Here is a 16,319-nt window from a genome sequence, read left to right as displayed (position 1 = left end):
ACTCATTTCAGCCTTAACCCAAATGTCTGCTGTCCAAAGTCTCATCTGAGACAAGGCAATCTCTTCTGCCTGTGAGCCTGTAAAATCCAAAGCAAGCTAGTTACTTCCTGGATACAATGAGGGTACAGGTAATTGAGTACATACAGCTGTTCCAAATGGGAGTAATTGGCCAAAACAAAGGGGTTACAAGCCCCATACAAGTCAGAAATCCAGCAAGGTAGTCAAATTTTAAAGATCCAAAATGATCTCCTTTCACTCTATGTTTCACATCAAGGTCATGCTGATGAAAGAGGTGGGCTCCTACGGTCTTGGGTTGTTCTGCCCCTGTGGCTTGGCAGGGTATATCCCACCTCCTGGCTGTTTTTATGGGCTGATGGTGAGTGTCTGCAGCTTCTTCAGTCTCACGGTGCAAGCTGTCAGTGAATCTACCATTCTGGGGTCTGGAGGACAGTGACCCTCTTCTGAGAGCTCCACTAGGAAGTGCCCCAGTAGGGACTCTGTGTAGTGGCTCCGACCCCACATTTCCCTTCTGCACAGCCCTAGCAGAGGTTCTCCATCACAGCCGCACCCCTGCAGCAAACTTCACCTTGGACATCCAGGAGTTTTCATACATCCTCTGAAATCTAGGTGGCAGTTTCCAAACATCAATTCTTGACTTCTGTGCACATGCAGGCTCAACACCATGTGGAAGCTGCCAAGACTTGGTGCTTGTACTCTCAAAGCCATGGCCTGAGTTCTATGTTGGCCCCTTTCAGCCAGGCCTGGAGAGGCTGAAATGCACCGCACTAAGGCCCTAGGCTACATACAGCAGAATCAACTTGGGCCCAGCCCAGATAACAATTTTTTCCTCCTAGGCCTCCAGACTCATAATGGGCGGGACTGCTATTGACGACCTGTGAAATGTCCTATAGACATTTTCCCCATTGTCTTGGGGATTAACATTCAGCTTCTCGTTACTCATGCAAATTTCTGCAGACAGCTTGAATTTATCCTCAGAAAATGGGATTTTCTTCTCTATCACATTGTCAGGCTGCAAATTTTCCAAACCTGTATGCTCTGCTTCCTTTATAAAACTGAAGGCCTTTAACATCACCCTAGTCACCTCTTGAATGCTTTACTGCTTAGAAATTTCTTCCAGCAGATACTGTAATCCATCTCTCTTAAGTTCAAAGTTTCACAAATCTCTAGGGCAGGGGCAAAGTGCTGCCACTCTCTTTGCTAAAACATAACAAGAGTCACCTTTGCTCCAGTTCCCAAGAAGTTCCTCATCTCCATCTGAGACCACCTTAACCAGGACCTTATTGTTCATAACACTATCAGTAATTTTGTCAAAGCCATTCAACAAGTCTCTAGGAGATTCCAAATTTTCCCACATTTTCCAGTCTTCTTCTGAGCCCTCCAAACTGTTGCAACCTCTGCCTGTTACCAAGTTTCAAAGTCGCTTCCACATTTTGGGGCAACTTTTCAGCAGCACTCCACTCCACTGGTACCAATTTACTGTATTAGTCTGCTTTCACACTGCTGATAAAGACATACCTCAGTCTGAGAACAAAAAGAGGTGTTAAGAAAAATAACTGTAATTGGATTTACAGTCCTACATGGTGGGGGAGGCCTCGGTCATGGCAGGATGTGAAAGGCACTTCTTACATGGCAGCAGCAAGAGAAAATGAGGAGGAAGCCAAAGTAGAAACCCCTGATAAACCCATCAGACCTCATAAGACTTACTCACTATCACAAGAATACTACAGGAAAGACTGGCCTCCGTGATTCAATTACCTCACCCTGGGTCCCTCCCACAACATGTGGGAATTCTGAGAGATAGAATTCAAGCTGAGATTTGGGTGGGGACACAGCCAAACCATATCACCAAATATGGAGACACTGTGGATCAACAAGATCGTCTCGAACTTATACAGAAGGTGAGAGTTTAAATTAGAACAACCACCTTGGAAAACAATTTAGATTATTTTATAAAGATGAGCACACTCATATGTTATGGCAAAGTAATTCTTCTACCATAGGCCCTGGAGAAACTCTCCTGCACATGTAACAGAAGTAGTAAAAAAAAAAAAAAGAAAAGAAAAGAAATGCTCATGTAATACCATCCATAATAGCAACAATCTGGAAATAAGCCAAATGCTCATTAATAAGAAAATGGATAAATTAATGGGAGAATGAGTAAATAAATTATACTCTTAAAAAACTAAATAATATGTCATTTAGGGCAATCATATATATGCAATAAAACAATAGTTTTTTAAAGGAAGGGAATCTTAAACATAAATTCAGGGTTGTAGTTACCCTGGGGCTGAAGGGTGTAAATCAGGAAAAAGGACAGAGGAGGAACAGATGTTAGGATCAGGACCTTAGTTCTTGGTTGTGTTGTGAGTTCACAAGTGATTACCATATAATTCAAATATATTCAAATACATTTACATAGATGTCTAGGCACAGACAAGGATTAAATAGGAGCCAAGCTATGCTATGAGCCAAGGATTGTGATTAATCAAATTTTATGCACTTTAAGCCATTTGAAAAACAGAAAAGCAAAACAGCAAAATAATTTTTAAGAAATTGAATATAGGGTGCTATGTTCTGAATGTGTCCCCCTAAAATTAATCACCAATGTCACAGGATTAGGAATAGGGCCTTTAGGTAGTGATTCAGGCATGAAGGAAGAGTCTCCATAAATGGGTTTAGGGTCCTTACACAAGGACTGGAGGAAGTGGGCTTCCTCTGTTTTGGCCTTCTGCCTTCTGCCATGTGAGGGCACATTGCATCCCCTCCTGAAGATACAGTGCACAAGGTGCCATCTTGGATGTAGAGACCAGGCCCTCACCAGATACCAATCCTACTGGTACCTTGATGTTGGACTTCCAGCCTATGGAACTGTGAGAAATACATTTTTGTTCTTCAGAAATTACCCAGCCTTTTGTATTTTCTTATATAATAACACAAACTCATTAAGGCATAATGCCTCTTGTCATTTTCTTCTACAATTTTCTTTGTTGTCTCTTTACACTGGGTCACTTTATATTTGATGCTTCATAATATCTCTTACTTTTGGTTTTTCACATTTCTGTTCCAAGTGTATTCTTAGATACATGTTTTTCACTATTTGTTAGTATCCAGGTCAGAAAGTCCAGGATACATTATTTTAAGGGTTTAGTTTCTGCAACAACGTAAGTATTAATGCCTCCTGCAAACTAGGTATTTCCTATCCAATTGTAACTGCCATCCAGAAGCAAAGTGGAATTACAGTCTATGAGTGCAGGGTTGATTTTTAAGGTACCCAGGGTGTGGTTCAATGCTGGTTTTTAATCATGCAGATTCATTGATTGCTTGGCACACAACTGTGTCGATTGCCAGTTATATCTGTATTTATCCATACTGTTACAAGGGGAAGGTACAGACTGTGAAGTTGGACCAGGTATCACACCCAGGTTAATAGCTGGTTAATTAGCTGCTTAACTGTTACGCGTAGTAGCTCAGCTGAAAGGCACTTTTATTATGGGGACTTTCCCTTAGTGCTCTGTGGCGCACAAGAGCAGATCTATGTAGAAGCATTTAAGTATTTTGTGTATCAATAGGAAAATTAAAGGAACAAATTCTTATTGTGTTTTTTGGCCCTGAAGACAAAACCACAGTGACAATAACTAGGTCATGGCATTGTATTCAAGGAGGGTCAGCCTTGGCCTTTGAGAGTGAGTCCCCTTTACCCCACTGTCAAGACTCACTGAGCAGGCCAGGCGCTGTGGCTCATACCTGTAATCCCAGCACTTTGGGAGGCCAAGGCAGGCGGATCACGAGGTCAGGAGATCAAGACCATCCTGGGTAACAAGGTGAAACCCGGTCTCTACTAAAAATACAAAACATTAGCCGGGCATGGTGGCGGGTGCCTCTAGTCCCAGCTACTCAGGAGGCTGAGGCAGGAGAATGGCGTGAACCCGGGAGGCGGAGATTGCAGTGAGGTGAGATTGCACCACTGCACTCCATCCTGGGTGACAGAGTGAGACTCTGTCTCAAAAAAAATAAAAATAAAATAAACAATAAAAACTCACTGAGCAGTTGGGAAAGTTCAGGTGGAACAGGCAGGGAACAGCAAACACGGTGGGGGCGCTCACTGTCATGAGCGGCGATGCCAGATATAGTCAGTAGACCTGTCTTCTACTTGACAGCAGGCAGGTTGATAAACATTTTCTTGGAGAGTTTCTTGATTCTTCCCAGTTGTGGCAGGATGGACTGACTTTGAGGAGCTCAGGAAGGTTGTTAAAGGACACAGAAAAACAAGATGAATTGTACTCCTCAGCAGGCCTAGGTTACAGCAGCATGTCCTTGAAGCCTCAGCCTCTCCTGGGACACAGCATAATGCTCCTAATGATTTGAAATTTGGTGGAGAGTAGGTTGCTAATCCCTGTGTCCAGGGAAAAAAAGGGACATCAATAGCAAAAGGTTATAAAATAAGTGGGCCTAACATCAGCTTATTGCAGGAGGTAGGGATTTAAGATGTAAGAATTTACCTGCATGTGGAAGCTCACACCTGTAATCTCAGCACTTGGGGAGGCCAACGGGAGAGGACGGCTTGAGCCCAGGAGTTTGACATGACCCAGGCAACATAGTAAGTCCCCATTCGCACAAAAATGTTTTTGAAGAAAAGTAGTTGAGAGTGGGGGCACATGCCTGTACTTCCAGGTACCTGGGAGGCTGAGGCAAGAAAATCGCTTAAGCCTGGGAGATTGAGGCTGCAGTGAGCTATGATCACAATGCACACCAGCCTGTGAGTCAGGAGACCCCAGCTGGTGCCCCGAAACTCCCCCTCCACTGGTAGATGTCGGCTCAAGTAGGTCCTGAGAACAAGAGTCCCGGGGGTCTGCTCCTGGAGGCCCCGAAGCCCCCACTCTCACAACAACCCCTACCATATCCGCGCTCCAGCCGCCAACAGGACTGCCACAGAAGCCCTTGCCCAGGCGTCAATGAACCTGTTTAAAGGGGCCGCAGCGGGAACTGGAAGAGCAAAGGAGTCGGCCTGGGCAATGCGCATGCGCGTGGCGCTACCCTGTTCTCCTGTCACAGTGACTCCAGCGGTTGCCTGAGGACAACTCCGTGAGCCTTAACAAAGCAGGACCCCTCCGAGGCAGTGCCTCAGTGTCGAGGCACCAGCCTGACCAATCCAGGGGGTCGAAAAAACAGTTTCAGGACACCACGCTACACCGAGGGCTGACCAGGATGCCGAAACAGCAGGCAGAGTACAGGGAAAGCAGAGCGGAATCCCAGCCTCAGGCCTCCCGGACGGTGTTCAGGTGAGCCCCCCAAAAGCCGTGCCCCTGTGATCTCGAGACAGGTCTGCCTGTGTGCCCGTGGGCTGCTCTCTCACCTAAGGGTCGTGCTCCCCAAGAGCAGAACCCTCAGCCTCAGGGATTGTCTGGGGGTGAGTGTTTCTCTGCCACTGCTGTATGTCTGTGTGCGTGTGTCTCCTCTCCTCTCTCTCTGCCTCTCACTGTCTGTTTCTCTCGCTTTCTTTGTCTCTGTGTGTGTGTGCCTGTGTGTTGAGATGAATGTGTGCAGTGCGCTACAAAGCAACTTCTTGCAGGAAGGCCGGTCTTTGGTGAGCCTCTTTCTGTGTCCCAGGCTGGGTCATGTGCCGGTTGTCAATCATTTCCGTGGCAGTTCCACTCTGGCTTTGTGAAGGCCTCGATAATGTGAGCAGATGCGTCCGTCTCAGGGAAATTGAAATTTCATCCCGATCCTGAGCAGCCTCTTTTCCATGATGAAGATGACTACACACCAGCCAAAAAAAGAAAAGCCTCAAAGAGCACATTGTCCTGCAGGAGGGGAGGAGACCCAGGTGAAAGGAGATGGTTCTATCCCCTCGAGTCTCTTCTCAGAGAAATGAAGACACACCATGCAACAATCTTGAAGAAAAAGCTGAGAACGGGAATCGAAAAGGTGCCTGTCAAAGGCACACAAGCCTCTCAGGACAAGTCACCTGATTTGCACCCCTCCACATATGCCTTAGGCAATGTTTCCAGGAGTTCTTCAATGGTTTCCATCAGCTCCAGGGGAAGCCAGTGTCACATGTGGTCACATTGGCGCCACTTCGGAATCGCCCCTGGACCTCTTTACACATGTGTGGAAAGCTGGAAGAGTTTACAGGAGCCCCAGGCCCTCTATAATCGCGACAGCCCACTGCTCTTTCAAAGGAGGGAGCCAGAAGGCTCACAGGTCAGTGAACTTTCAGCTGACAACAACCCTTGGAACTCATGTGATTATTCTAGACTGCAACAAGGCCAAGACTGCCCCAGTAGATGTGCTCAGATCATCCATTCTCATTCGGAGGGTTCCAGAATCGGATCTGATGGGGTGTCATAAGATGACCACAGCAGGCGCGTTGAAGCTACAGCTCCCAAGGTGGAAATCGGCTCAAGGACATCCTGAAGTCAGGACCCCTGGGGGTTTGATCCTCGGAGGCCGTCCGCAGCCAACTCTCCACGCGGCCCCCTACTGAACCCAGGATGCAGCCGCTGGCAAGGCGACAGCAGGACAGCCCCTTGCGACCAGGGCTCAAGGTCGTTTACACGAGTGGCAGCCAGACTGCCTGCAGCAGAGCGCGGGGGGTGGGGGGGCAACCAATGGGCATGCGCGAATGGTGAACAGGTGCCCGCCTCACAGTGGTTCCCACGGTTGTCAGAGAAACCGCTCCCGGAGGCCTGGCAAACAGGAGCCCTCCGTGGCAGTGCTTGGGTGGAGGGGCTCCGAGACTCCAGCCTAACCTCTCCACGGGGTGGACAGGACGTTCTCCGGATGCCAGGAGTCGTGGCAAAGGGCTGACCAGGACGTTGAAAGCACAGGCGGGGTCCGGGGGAAGCAGCGCGGCATCCCCGCCTCAGGCCCGCCCGGACGCTGTTCGGGTGAGTCTCCCCAGAAGTCGTGCCCCCGTGATCTCGAGGACGGCTCGGCCTGCAGGCCCGTGGGCTGCTCTCTCAACCGAAGGTCGTTCTGCTCCAGAGCCGAACCCCGTAGCTTCAGCGGCTGCCTGGGGCTGTTTGTTTCCGCGCCACTGCTGTATGACTCTCTCTGTGTGTGTATGTGTTTGGGTGTGTTTCGCTTCTCTCTCTGTCTCTCACTCTGTGAGTTTCTTGCCCTCTCTCTGTCGGCTGGTGTTTGTGTGTGTGTGTGTGTGTGTGTGTGTGTGTGTGTGTGTGTGTGTGAGATTGTGTGTTTGGAGGAAAGTGCCCTGTGCGCCCAAAAGCGATTTCTTGCCTGTCGCCTGTCTTTGGTAAGCCTCCCTCCGCGTCTATGCCTGGGTCATGTGTCCGCTTGTCAAGCGTTTTCCCTGCGGATCCACTTTGGGTTTCTGAAGACCTGGACCACGTGAGGAGATGTGTGACCCCCGGAGCAGTTGAAATCTCATCCCCATCCGGTGCGGCCTCTTTTCATTGATCAAGACAAACACACTGCAGCCGCGGACAAAAGCCGCAGGGAGCTCATCCTCCTGCAGGAGAGCAGGAGGCCCCCATCACAGAAGAGGCTTGTATCTTTTCAGGGCTCCTCTGTGAGAAAAGAAGCCCCACCACGACACAGGCTGAAAGAGGAAGCCAGGAATGGGAGATGGCCACAATCCCAGTCACTGGAACGCTGGCCTCACTGGACAAGCCACCCGTTTGGCACCCCTCTCCTTCAGCCCGTGGCAGTGGCACGGGGCTGTAACCGGCCTGAGCCCTGGCCTCTGCTCCGTCCTCCCTCTGGCTGTGTATCCCCTGTTTCTCCGGGGCTTACGTGCTTCCTGGTCTGGCTGGATGTCTTCCAGAAGGATCACTTCCCAGTCCATCAGGGAGACACGTCCTGGAGATGATCCCTGTCATGATTGTTTCTCTCTGCAAACCTGCTTGGGTTTGTCCCGATTTCCAGCGGGGGAGGGGGAGCTTCAGGGCCCCTGCTGGGGACTCAGGACTCCGCTTCGGATCCGATAATGGACACTCCGGGTGAGAAAGCATGGGCTGAGCACATCTCCTGAGGCAGGCAGGGTCTCGCTGCAGCCCACAATCATCCCACAGGCCTCAAGGCCTGCTGTCCACTGAAAGTTCACGGCCGCATCTGAGCCCTCTGCCTCCCTCCTCCTTTGAAAGACAGGTCCTTGTCTTCTGGGACAGGTGCTGTCGCATTTCCTCTGCACACCCAGTCTCATTCCTGAGAAGGAGACTCCCCTCTGCTCCTGGGTGGACTGGCCCCCTGAAGCTTTTGGCCCGCTGCTAGATCCCAGGCGTTCTTTGATTTTCCTTGGCATTCATGGAAAGGTCACCTGTGCCCCCCTTCCACCGGGCAAACGCCTGGACACCATTGTCTCCTTCGGCATCGCCCCGTGGGCCCTCCGTGACACACGTTCACACCATCTGCTCTAGGCTACGCCGGTGCCACGCGTTGGCTCCACCTCGGACTGGCCCCCGGACCTGTTGACACGTGTCCTGGGAAGCGGGATCAGCCTGAAGGAGCCCCAGGCCCATGAGAATCACGGCAGGTCACCGCTCTTTGAAAGGAGGGAGGCAGAGGGCTCACGGGTCAGTGAACTTGCAGCTGACTCCACGCCTTGAGGCCCATGGGATGATTGTGGGCTGCAGCCAGGCCCTGCCTGCCTCAGTCGATGTGCTCAGCCCATCCATTCTCACTCGGAGGGGTCCAGAATGGGATCTGATGGGGGGTCAAGAGATGACCCCTGCAGGCGCCCTGAAGCTGCCGCTCCCCCGGTGGAAATCGGCTCAAGGGGGTCTGAAGACCGGATCCCTGGGGGTTTGATCCTGGGAGGCCGCCCGCGGCCGCCTCTCCCACGCGGCCCCCTACTGAACCCCGGATGCAGCCGCTGGCAAGGCGGCAGCAGGAGAGCCCCTGGAACCCAGCGGTCACCGTCCTTTAAAGGGGACGCAGCCTGACTGCCGGCAGCGGAGCGCGGGGCGGCCCAGCCAATGCGCATGCGCGAGTGGCGAGCGGGTGCCCGCGTCACAGTGGTTCCCACGGTTGTCAGAGAAACCGCTCCCTGAGGCCTGGCAAACAGGAGCCCTCCGTGGCAGTGCTTGGCTGGCGGGGCTCCGGGGCTCCAGCCTGACCTCTCCACGGGGTGGACAGGACGTTCTCCGGATGCCAGGAGTCGTGGCAAAGGGCTGACCAGGACGTTGAAAGCACAGGCGGGGTCCGGGGGAAGCAGCGCCCCATCCCAGCCTCAGGCCCGCCCGGACGCTGTTCGGGTGAGTCTCCCCAGAAGTCGTGCCCCCGTGATCTCGAGGACGGCTCGGCCTGCAGGCCCGTGGGCTGCTCTCTCAACCGAAGGTCGTTCTGGTCGAGAGCCGAGCCCCCTACCGTCAGCGGCTGCCTGGGGGTGTTTGTTTCCGCGCCACTGCTGTAGGGCTCTCTCTGTGTGTGTATGTGTTTGTGTGTCTCCCATTTTCGCTTCTCTGCCTGTCTCTCACGCTCTGTGAGTTTCTTGCCCTCTCTCTGTCCGCTGGGGTGTGTGTGTGTGTGTGTGTGTGTGTGTGTGTGAGATTGTGTGTTTGGAGGAAAGTGCCCTGTGCGCACAAAAGCGATTTCTTGCCTGTCGCCTGTCTTTGGTGAGCCTCCCTCCGCTTCTGTGCCTGGGTCATGTGTCCGCTTGTCAAGCGTTTTCGCGGCGGTTCCACTTTGGGTTTGTGAAGGCCTGGACCACGTGAGGAGATGCGTGACTCCCGGAGCAGTTGAAATCTCATCCCCATCCGGTGCGGCCTCTTTTCATTGATCAAGACAAACGCACTGCAGCCGCGGACAAAAGCCGCAGGGAGCTCATCCTCCTGCAGGAGAGCAGGAGGCCCCCATCACAGAAGAGGCTTGTATCTTTTCAGGGCTCCTCTGTGAGAAAAGAAGCCCCACCACGACACAGGCTGAAAGAGGAAGCCAGGAATGGGAGATGGCCACAATCCCAGTCACTGGAACGCTGGCCTCACTGGACAAGCCACCCGTTTGGCACCCCTCTCCTTCAGCCCGTGGCAGTGGCACGGTGCTGTACCCGGCCTGGGCTCTGGCCTCTGCTCCGTCCTCCCTCTGGCTGTGTATCCCCTGTTTCTCCGGGGCTTACGTGCTTCCTGGTCTGGCTGGATGTCTTCCAGAAGGATCACTTCCCAGTCAATCAGGGAGACACGTCCTGGAGATCCCTGTCATGATTGTTTCTCTCTGCAAACCTGCTTGGGTTTGCCCCGATTTCCAGCGGGGGAGGGGGAGCTTCAGGGCCCCTGCTGGGGACTCAGGACTCCGCTTGGGATCCGATAATGGACACTCCGGGTGAGAAAGCATGGGCTGAGCACATCTCCTGAGGCAGGCAGGGTCTCGCTGCAGCCCACAATCATCCCACAGGCCTGAAGGCCTGCTGTCCACTGAAAGTTCACGGCCGCATCTGAGCCCTCTGCCTCCCTCCTCCTTTGAAAGACAGGTCCTTGTCTTCTGGGACAGGTGCTGTCGCATTTCCTCTGCACACCCAGTCTCATTCCTGAGAAGGAGACTCCCCTCTGCTCCCGGGTGGACTGGCCCCCGGAAACTTTTGGCCCGCTGCTAGATCCCAGGCGTTCTTTGATTTTCCCTGGCATTCATGGAAAGGTCACCTGTGCCCCCCTTCCACCGGGCAAACGCCTGGACACCATTGTCTCCTTCGGCATCGCCCCGTGGGCCCTCCGTGACACACCATCTGCTCTAGGCTACGCCGGTGCCACGCGTTGGCTCCACCTCGGATTGGCCCCCGGACCTGTTGACACGTGTCCTGGGAAGCGGGATCAGCCTGAAGGAGCCCCAGGCCCTTGAGAATCACGGCAGGTCACCGCTCTTTGAAAGGAGGGAGGCAGAGGGCTCACGGGTCAGTGAACTTGCAGCTGACTCCACGCCTTGAGGCCCATGGGATGATTGTGGGCTGCAGCCAGGCCCTGCCTGCCTCAGTCGATGTGCTCAGCCCATCCATTCTCACTCGGAGGGGTCCAGAATGGGATCTGATGGGGGGTCAAGAGATGACCCCTGCAGGCGCCCTGAAGCTGCCGCTCCCCCGGTGGAAATCGGCTCAAGGAGGTCCTGAAGACGGGACCCCTGGGGGTTTGATCCTGGGAGGCCGCCCGCGGCCGCCTCTCCCACGCGGCCCCCTACTGAACCCCGGATGCAGCCGCTGGCAAGGCGGCAGCAGGAGAGCCCCTGGAGCCCAGCGGTCACCGTCCTTTAAAGGGGACGCAGCCTGACTGCCGGCAGCGGAGCGCGGGGCGGCCCAGCCAATGCGCATGCGCGAGTGGCGAGCGGGTGCCCGCGTCACAGTGGTTCCCACGGTTGTCAGAGAAACCGCTCCCTGAGGCCTGGCAAACAGGAGCCCTCCGTGGCAGTGCTTGGCTGGCGGGGCTCCGGGGCTCCAGCCTGACCTCTCCACGGGGTGGACAGGACGTTCTCCGGATGCCAGGAGTCGTGGCAAAGGGCTGACCAGGACGTTGAAAGCACAGGCGGGGTCCGGGGGAAGCAGCGCCGCATCCCCGCCTCAGGCCCGCCCGGACGCTGTTCGGGTGAGTCTCCCCAGAAGTCGTGCCCCCGTGATCTCGAGGACGGCTCGGCCTGCAGGCCCGTGGGCTGCTCTCTCAACCGAAGGTCGTTCTGGTCGAGAGCCGAACCCCCTACCGTCAGCGGCTGCCTGGGGGTGTTTGTTTCCGCGCCACTGCTGTAGGGCTCTCTCTGTGTGTGTATGTGTTTGTGTGTCTCCCATTTTCGCTTCTCTGCCTGTCTCTCACGCTCTGTGAGTTCCTTGCCCTCTCTCTGTCGGCTGGTGTGTGTGTGTGTGTGTGTGTGTGTGTGTGTGTGTGTGTGATTGTGTGTTTGGAGGAAAGTGCCCTGTGCGCACAAAAGCGATTTCTTGCCTGTCGCCTGTCTTTGGTGAGCCTCCCTCCGCGTCTGTGCCTGGGTCATGTGTCCGCTCGTCAAGCGTTTTCGCGGCGGTTCCACTTTGGGTTTGTGAAGGCCTGGACCACGTGAGGAGATGCGTGACTCCCGGAGCAGTTGAAATCTCATCCCTATCCGGTGCGGCCTCTTTTCATTGATCAAGACAAACACACTGCAGCCGCGGACAAAAGCCGCAGGGAGCTCATCCTCCTGCAGGAGAGCAGGAGGCCCCCATCACAGAAGAGGCTTGTATCTTTTCAGGGCTCCTCTGTGAGAAAAGAAGCCACACCACCACACAGGCTGTGTCTCAAGCAGGGTATCAAGTCCAACCCCCTGTTCCCCCAGTCTAACTCTGGATTGCAGTAAAATACTAAATTTCCGGTCGGGTGCAGTGGCTCATACCTGTAATTCCAGCACTTTTGGGAAGCTGAGGCGGGTGGATCACGAGGTCAGGCATTGGATACCAGCGTGGCCAACATAGTGAAACCCCCGTCTCTACTACAAATACAAAAAAAAATAGCCGGGTGTGGTGGCGGGCACATGTAATCCCAGCTACTCGGGAGGCTGAGGCAGGAAAATCGCTTGAACCTGGAAGGCGGAGGTTGCAGTGACCTGAGATCACGCCACTGCACCCAGCCAGGGCGACAGTGTGAAACTGTGTCTCAAAAAAAGAAAAAAAAGGAAAAAGGAAAAAAAGGAAAAAAAAACAAAAACACCTAAATTTCCAGTTCCTTCTGACATGCCCAAATGCTAATTTTCCCTCCATAATTCATAAGATTATCAACTATTTGTCCTTTATTGTACATCTCAGACACAATATTGTAATTATTTTTTCACAAAGCATTGGATGGCACTTTATAAGATATTTGTTCTCTGTAAACTTTTCATAGGAAAGCAGAGAACAATTCCCTGATACTGCTCTGAAAAAATCTCTGTGCCTCTCTTCCTTTTATTTTCCATAAGCACAGACTTCTTCTCAGAATGTCTTTGGCTTGAGGTTTCTCTTTAGAAACTTTACAAGTTGATGTGTCCTTAGCCACCTCCTGTCTTTTCCTGATTCTGGGCTTCAGTACTATCTGGAGATGGCCTAAGATACTCATCATGGCTGTGTCTGCCGGAGTGCGTAATGCGTATCAGCCCCGGGGTTATTTCCTCACAGAGAACAACCTGAGAGGTATGGAGTGCAGTCTCTCCAGGGAGCAAGTGGAGGCCCTGGAACTGAGAGGAGTCTCCTGGCATATATATGGTGCCTCTAAAAAGCTAACCCCTTGGGACATTTAGTTTGTCTTCACTTTACCCAGCTTCCGTTTCTTGAGACATATTTTGTTGGTCAGCCAATCAGATGCTGATTTTGAGGAGAAAAGAGAAAAATGATTCCTGCCCTCTGGATTCTCTCAGATTTCTGAAAGGAAAAAAAAAAAAGTATCTCAAAGGACAAGGAAAACCCATCCGAAAGAGATGGTGCAAGAACCTGCAAAGTAAAATGCACCTGAGTCATTCACCCACTGGTGCACAGTGCCGCGTGCCCTGGGAGGGTGGTCACTGAGCATTTTAGTGAGCAGGATGGGAGGATCTCTGTTACTGGATGGCTTGACCTCATATGAGTCACACATGTCTGTGTTGCACTCAACACTGCCACTACCTGGTGTTGCCACCTTGAAAGAATTTGCTCACTTATTTAAACTTCAGTTTTTAAACTGTAAATTTGTTTTATCGGTAGAACTAGAAAGATAAGACAACATTTACAAAGGGCATGAAAGAGGTGGATTTGAGAAAAAATTAGATATCTAGTCAGGAATTCCAATTGTTAAAAATATTGCATTTACCTTTTTTCTTTTCCAGAGAGAGTGTAGGAAGTTTCTCAGTCTGTTCTTGTTTAGGCGGTGATTTCAAATAGAATCCCAGGGCTTAGCTGTGGGAACGGTATCAAGGAAAAGAATAGTGAAAATGTCTTCCACTAAGACTGTATGACTTGAATACCTTTCCATAAGAAAATGTGGTAGGTTAATTGGTGAATTGCATAGATTCATGAAAACATCAGTTCCTCTTTTTGCAGGGTGAATTTGTGACAGTAGATAGCTCTGTCCCATGTCTGTTATCTTGATTTCTGAGTTTAATGCTGAATTTTATGAGATGGACTTGACACCCCCTAAAAGTGTTCTTGTGTAACAAATTGTTTACTAAATGAGTTGTTGTGGAAAAATTGTGTGTTTATTGTCTGAAAGGGATAAGTGCTTCTGCTTTTCTTGTTGAGGTATGAAATGTAAGCACATTAAAATGTCCTTCCCTTACATATAAACACTGTGTTTGAGAAATATTGCTGAATTTTTCAAAGACTGGTGTTTTCTCATTTAAAACTAAGTGAGTAACCCTAACTGGGAAGTTGAAGCCTGAGCCCAGTGATCCCAAGCTAAGGCCAATATTGAGTCTGCAAAAGGAGTTCACTGGAGGCCCAGTTAATTCCTCCTGGGGAGTCGCCCCTGCAGGTGTCCCAGTCTGGTCACTCCAACCATGGAAGAAGGTTTTAAACTGAGAGAAGCTACAGAGCTCTGGAAAAGTAGGTATCCACAGGCAGATGCAGTTGGGTTTAGAGTGGAAGGGGATTGAAAGGGTCGTTCTGAGGATGGAATTGTTATTTTCCTAGGGCTGTTTCTAGAGTTTGCCAAACAAAACAAAGTCGGATTTAGGGAAGAAGTTAGTTTCAAAGGAGTATTGCAACAGGGGGAAGTGCCAAGTATAAGATCTTTGCAGATCCCAAAAGTTAGGCAGACAAGGGCTTTCTTTCATAGGGAGGAACAGACAAGATTAGAATGAAGATTGGAGGAGGTCAGAACGGAGGATGACAAAACAGATTCCAGATCAGAGAATGTTTCACCCTAAAGTCAGGGTGTTCTTTGGAGGTACATACACCGAGGTTGTATGTTGACTCAGACTAAGGACAGGACAAAGTTCAGGGACCTGGGAGAGGGAGAGGAACTTAAGCAATGTTTATATAAGAAGTATTTTGTTTTGGGCCAGGTGCAATGGTTACGCCTATAATCCCAACACTTTCGGAGTCTGAGGGATGGATCACCTGAGGTCAGGAGTTTGAGACCAGCATGGCCAACATGGTGAAACCCCGTCTCTACTAAAAGTACAAAAATTAGCCAGGTGGAGTGGCACATGCCTCTAATCCCAGCTATTCAGGAGGCTGAGGCAGGAGAATTGCTTGAAACCTGGAGATGGAGGTTGCAGTGAGCTGACATTGTTCCACTGTACTCAGGCGGGATGACAGAGTGAGACTCCATCTCAAAAAAAAAAAAAAGAAGAAGAAGAAGTATTTTGTTTTGACCACTGAAGACAAAATTGTTCAGCCTATTCTTCATGAGAGAAAGATGGAAATTTTCAGAGTGCGTGTGTGTGGCTATATGATAGGCAAAAAGGGAGCATCATCTAAGTCATAACTGGAAGAGTGTTGTGTTTCTTTTTATTAAGCTGTTCCTGGAGGACACAAAGGATGGGAATGTCATTAATCATAGTTATTAACCAGGATTACCTAGGAGTCGAGTCTTTCCCCACCACTTTTCTTTGTCCTATACATCTCTTCCATTTATCTCTTCCCGAGTCGAATCTGTTAACATAAACTGGTAAATATTAAGGGCAGTGTTTTTCTGAGTTCTGTGAGAAGTTCTGTCAAATTACTGAACTTGAAAGGGGATTATGGGAGTTGTCAGTTTAGAGGCAGTAGCTCAGATGTATAGACAGGGCCCCGGGGCTTGTGACTGGCATCTACAGTAAGGGCGATGGTGTGGAACTGAGCCCTGAACTTGTGGGGCCTGTGCTGACTCTAGATATTGTCAGAATTGAAATTTTGGCACCCAGCTGGTGTTGGGGAATTGCTTAGTGTTCAGCAAACTCCATAGATTTGGTGTTAGAGGAGCATCACAGGGGCCTGGGTTTGAGACTCCAGGTGTCCAGGGAAGGTCAGCTCTGCTCTCCTGCACACAGCCTTTCACACTGCACATTACCCTGTGTTTGTGGGTCTCTTACCAGGGAGAGAGGGGACTGAGAACTTAGAGGAAAGGAGTGCTGATAACAAGCCCTCTCCTCTCACAGCTGCAGTCGCATGATTCCCACCCACTAGGGAACATACCCACTACGCATTCCTGTGGCCACACTTCTCCCAGGCCTAGGCCCCATCCTCAGGAATTGTACTATGGCACTTTTGCTCCTTAAGTTTCTTGCCAGAAACCCACAAAAGTACTTAGAGGACTCCCGGTACATCTCCACCCTGACACCAAATTTGTAGCAGCAACTGATTAGCTCTGCCAAACTGGAGTTCTGGACAACCCAATTATAATGTCATCCACCACATGGACACAGGAGTAAATCAGAATATAGTCCCACGTGGGCCACTGTGTATA

General features: G+C 51.1%; 1 protein-coding gene across 3 annotated transcripts in view; it reads left to right on the top strand.

The window, feature by feature from the left end:
• The first annotated feature begins 8,920 nt into the window (after positions 1–8,920).
• Positions 8,921–16,319, top strand: part of LOC139361337 (zinc finger protein 93-like) — a 32,964-nt gene continuing 25,565 nt past the window's right edge. Inside the window, exons 1-2 of one of the 3 annotated variants that reach the window (XM_071089968.1) lie at positions 8,921–9,236; positions 10,709–11,546. The gene's annotated coding sequence lies outside the window, so the exon portion shown is untranslated. Of the gene's footprint in view, positions 9,237–10,696; positions 11,547–16,319 lie in introns of those variants that run through there. The other 2 variants (XM_071089969.1, XM_071089967.1) reach the window with 2 other exon arrangements.

The sequence above is a fragment of the Macaca nemestrina genome, unplaced genomic scaffold, assembly GCF_043159975.1.
Source record: "Macaca nemestrina isolate mMacNem1 unplaced genomic scaffold, mMacNem.hap1 Scaffold_44, whole genome shotgun sequence".
NCBI classification, from domain to species: Eukaryota; Metazoa; Chordata; class Mammalia; order Primates; family Cercopithecidae; genus Macaca; species Macaca nemestrina.
Note: the sequence above shows the minus strand (reverse complement) of the source record. Positions and strands in the feature narration are given on the sequence as shown.